Here is a 5,000-nt window from a genome sequence, read left to right on the forward strand (position 1 = left end):
GCCGCCTGTCCCTCTAAGAAGAAAAGTAATCGCTGACAGCACGAAGGATGTCACGCGACTAGTTAGCAGGCTAGAGTCTCGTTCGTTATCGGAATTAACCAGACAAATCGCTCCACCAACTAAGAACGGCCATGCACCACCACCCACCGAATCAAGAAAGAGCTATCAATCTGTCAATCCTTCCGGTGTCCGGGCCTGGTGAGGTTTCCCGTGTTGAGTCAAATTAAGCCGCAGGCTCCACTCCTGGTGGTGCCCTTCCGTCAATTCCTTTAAGTTTCAGCTTTGCAACCATACTTCCCCCGGAACCCAAAAGCTTTGGTTTCCCGGAGGCTGCCCGCCGAGTCATCGGAGGAACTGCGGCGGATCGCTGGCTGGCATCGTTTATGGTTAGAACTAGGGCGGTATCTGATCGCCTTCGAACCTCTAACTTTCGTTCTTGATTAATGAAAACATACTTGGCAAATGCTTTCGCTTCTGTTCGTCTTGCGACGATCCAAGAATTTCACCTCTAACGTCGCAATACGAATGCCCCCGCCTGTCCCTATTAATCATTACCTCGGGTTCCGAAAACCAACAAAATAGAACCGAGGTCCTATTCCATTATTCCATGCACACAGTATTCAGGCGGGCTTGCCTGCTTTAAGCACTCTAATTTGTTCAAAGTAAACGTGCCGGCCCACCGAGACACTCAATAAAGAGCACCCTGGTAGGATTTCAACGGGGTCCGCCTCGGGACGCACGAGCACGCACGAGGCGGTCGCACGCCTTCGGCTCGCCCCACCGGCAGGACGTCCCACGATACATGCCAGTTAAACACCGACGGGCGGTGAACCAACAGCGTGGGACACAAATCCAACTACGAGCTTTTTAACCGCAACAACTTTAATATACGCTATTGGAGCTGGAATTACCGCGGCTGCTGGCACCAGACTTGCCCTCCAATAGATACTCGTTAAAGGATTTAAAGTGTACTCATTCCGATTACGGGGCCTCGGATGAGTCCCGTATCGTTATTTTTCGTCACTACCTCCCCGTGCCGGGAGTGGGTAATTTGCGCGCCTGCTGCCTTCCTTGGATGTGGTAGCCGTTTCTCAGGCTCCCTCTCCGGAATCGAACCCTGATTCCCCGTTACCCGTTACAACCATGGTAGGCGCAGAACCTACCATCGACAGTTGATAAGGCAGACATTTGAAAGATGCGTCGCCGGTACGAAGACCGTGCGATCAGCCCAAAGTTATTCAGAGTCACCAAGGCAAACGGACCGGACGAGCCGACCGATTGGTTTTGATCTAATAAAAGCGTCCCTTCCATCTCTGGTCGGGACTCTGTTTGCATGTATTAGCTCTAGAATTACCACAGTTATCCAAGTAACGTGGGTACGATCTAAGGAACCATAACTGATTTAATGAGCCATTCGCGGTTTCACCTTAATGCGGCTTGTACTGAGACATGCATGGCTTAATCTTTGAGACAAGCATATGACTACTGGCAGGATCAACCAGGGAGCTGCGTCAACTAGAGCTGAGCAGCCGGCCGCCCGGGAGTGTGTCCCGGGGGCCCGCGCGAACACGCAAGCGTCCGCTCAATTATTCTGCAAACAGGAGGAGGCTGGGCTCCCCTGCACGATACACCTCGAAACCCTCTCAGGTCCCGGCGGCGCGCAGCGCCGTCCTAAGTACTTGGTCGGGTTCGAGAGAGGCGCAATCGCCCGGAGATAGGCGAGTAGACGCTTTCAGTGCGACCACCCGTGCTCCCAACTGAGCTTGCCGCTGCCGACAGAGGCCCGGGAGCGTGCTGTCGTGGTGTTGCCGGCGGGAGACAACACGCGGCCACAAACAGTGACCGGGCAGCTCCAACGCCAGCGCCACAGAGGGGCAGAGCCCCACTTGGGTGCCAAAGCGAACTCTCCCAGCACAGCGCACGCGCCAACACATCCGCACAGCTGCGATACAAACCACCTGCGAGAACCGCGGGGGCGACCGAGCAGCAGACGGCGTCGCGGCGCCGAGTGCCGGGCGGCGGCGCATCCTCAACGCACACAGTCCTCAATCGGACCAGCACACTGCAGATGTCCACCGCGCTTCGCACCGGGCCCGGGAGGACCCACTTTGGCCGCACGGCGCCGCGCGCTGGGTGCGCCGGCACGCAGATGCGCCGCCTGCCGCCTCCGTCAGCCGGCGCGCCTGCCACTGGGCGCCCCCACCAGCCGGCTGCCGCGCGTGCGCCCACGCAGCGCGCGGCCAGCACGCCGGGCGCCCCCCCCTCACCGGCCGGGGACGGTCCCACCCAGCCACCGCCGCGTATCGCTTCATACCCACATGCCCACTCACGTTCGTGGGTATGACGGGTGTCGCTGAAGCAACCGGTTAATACCTGTACCGATCGTCGATATCAACGATTCACCTCCAGCGCGAACAACCGCGCAACAACGGATTTCCAGTTCATTTGCGTAACTTGGGCAGCAAACGTAGACATCCATCTACATTTGCGACTTCTACGAGTCTTGCATGCCTGGATGTTGTGTGTCACGACGCACTCCATCAGCATACATACACGCTGCGACGTGTGCACGAAAGAACACGTGGAAGGTGGCCAGCGTACGTATGCGAATGCCATTGCACAGCTGCGAAGCGCATTCAACACGCGAACTCCTGACCGACGAGCTAGAGGTGACAGGAGGGGAGGGGGGGGGGGCGGGGGCGATATACGTCCTATTGCAGTACACAATACAGTGGATAGCGGGACCATGTGGAAAGTAAGCAACACTCGCAAGATGTGAGGGTACGCACCGTAAAATGAATCAATACGCAGAACACCACAGTGTGCGCGAAGTGAACTATGTTGAGATGGTTGCAATTAGGCAACGCTACACGAATTCCTAGATTCATATAACTAACAATTACAGGGCAGGTTAAGGCGCAACGTGGGTTAGGTTAAGGCGCAACTTGGGTTAGGTTAGGGCGCAACGTGGGTTAGGTTAGGGCGCAACGTGGGTTAGGTTAGGGCGCAACGTGGGTTAGGTTAGGGCGCAACGTGGGTTAGGTTAGGGCGCAACGTGGGTTAGGTTAGGGCGCAACTTGGGTTAGGTGAGGGCGCAACGTAGGTTAGGTTAGGGCGCAACGTGGGTTAGGTTAGGGCGCAACGTGGGTTAGGTTAGGGCGCAACGTGGGTTAGGTTAGGGCGCAACGTGGGTTAGGTTAGGGCGCAACGTGGGTTAGGTTAGGGCGCAACGTGGGTTAGGTTTGGGCGCAACGTGGGTTAGGTTAGGGCGCAACGTGGGTTAGGTTAGGGCGCAACGTGGGTTAGGTTAGGGCCCAACGTAGGTTAGGTTAGGGCGCAACGTAGGTTAGGTTAGGGCGCAACGTAGGTTAGGTTAGGGCGCAACGTAGGTTAGGTTAGGGCGCAACGTAGGTTAGGTTAGGGCGCAACGTGGGTTAGGTTAGGGCGCAACGTGGGTTAGGTTAAGGCGCAACGTGGGTTAGGTTAAGGCGCAACGTGGGTTAGGTTAGGGCGCAACTTGGGTTAGGTTAAGGCGCAACTTGGGTTAGGTTAAGGCGCAACTTGGGTTAGGTTAAGGCGCAACTTGGGTTAGGTTAAGGCGCAACTTGGGTTAGGTTAAGGCGCAACTTGGGTTAGGTTAAGGCGCAACTTGGGTTAGGTTAAGGCGCAACTTGGGTTAGGTTAAGGCGCAACTTGGGTTAGGTTAAGGCAGAAGTTGGGTTAGGTTAAGGCAGAAGTTGGGTTAGGTTAAGGCAGAAGTTGGGTTAGGTTAAGGCAGAAGTTGGGTTAGGTTAAGGCAGAAGTTGGGTTAGGTTAAGGCAGAAGTTGGGTTAGGTTAAGGCAGAAGTTGGGTTAGGTTAAGGCAGAAGTTGGGTTAGGTTAAGGCAGAAGTTGGGTTAGGTTAAGGCAGAAGTTGGGTTAGGTTAAGGCAGAAGTTGGGTTAGGTTAAGGCAGAAGTTGGGTTAGGTTAAGGCAGAAGTTGGGTTAGGTTAAGGCAGAAGTTGGGTTAAGGGATGGTGTGTGTGGGGGGGGGGGTGGGGTGGCGAGGTTCGTTGATAGTGATGGTAGTAAGTGGACGCCTGAGGCACTATCAGATATGTCACGTCAGTTGCACTTGTGGCTCATGGCAGGTGGCGCGCCCGTTCTGTGTTTGTGGCAAAGGAGTGGCACACCTGTGTCTTTCATTCCTGCCATTGTTTATGTGCTGTGAGATGCGGCAGTGTGGTGCTGTTGGGTGCACCCCTGTGTAGGACATGTGTGGGTGTTGGTGGCGTATCTGAGCAATGGTGGTTGTAGGAAGAGTGGGATATTCAGTTTTCTGGTTCGACGTCCCGGTCTGGTTATCATAGTGTGGATGGTGTACTGTGGCCGAGAGGATGCACTGGATGTTGTTCCATGCTGGTACTTAGATGTTGTGTCTGCGTCTGTTACAGGCATAGACTAGTGGGTGATGGAGTGTGTGGGTGACGTGTGGTTGACATTGTGTGCACAGACGTTCAGCATGTATAGGGACAGTTGTATGTGTTATCTATATTCCGATGACTGCGCGTATTACTAAGCACCGCCGTGTATAAGCTTAATGTATGTATAGTCAATGCCTGTTTATCTCTGTACAGTAGTAGCGGTGCGACTGCACTAGCTAGCTACACCTCGCGGCATCGTCCCCCGGTGTATGGCATATGATTATAAACATTCTGTCTATTAGTCAAAACCGGTGGTGTGACTACGTCACATGTTTGAGGTGGGGGGACGCAACACCGTGCCGGTGGGTCAGGGCTGCGAAACACTTTCCCCACACTGGGGGCTCGGACCCTCATTACTCGTCCCAGTAATATATTGCGGAGCGCACATAGCCATTGCCCAGAGTCTTTGCGACTGCGAGTGCAACGCCCACGGGGACCGACGTGGATGGGGCGGCCCATAGCTGATCGCTCAGCATCGGAATCCGTACAGTGAGCGACGCGGTCGCGCACAGACTTAGAGCACTTTAGGGACAGCGG

The 5,000-nt window shown here is 55.1% G+C and overlaps 1 non-coding gene across 1 annotated transcript in view; it reads right to left on the reverse strand.

Annotated features, from left to right (window-relative positions):
* Window positions 1-1,505, reverse strand: part of LOC126196879 (small subunit ribosomal RNA) — a 1,909-nt gene extending 404 nt beyond the window's left edge. Inside the window, exon 1 of the ribosomal RNA XR_007539310.1 lies at window positions 1-1,505. This exon is cut by the window's left edge and continues 404 nt beyond it. This is a non-coding gene — a ribosomal RNA (small subunit ribosomal RNA).
* Window positions 1,506-5,000: the final 3,495 nt, after the last annotated feature.

The sequence above is a fragment of the Schistocerca nitens genome, chromosome 7 (genome assembly GCF_023898315.1).
Source record: "Schistocerca nitens isolate TAMUIC-IGC-003100 chromosome 7, iqSchNite1.1, whole genome shotgun sequence".
NCBI lineage: Eukaryota > Metazoa > Arthropoda > Insecta > Orthoptera > Acrididae > Schistocerca > Schistocerca nitens.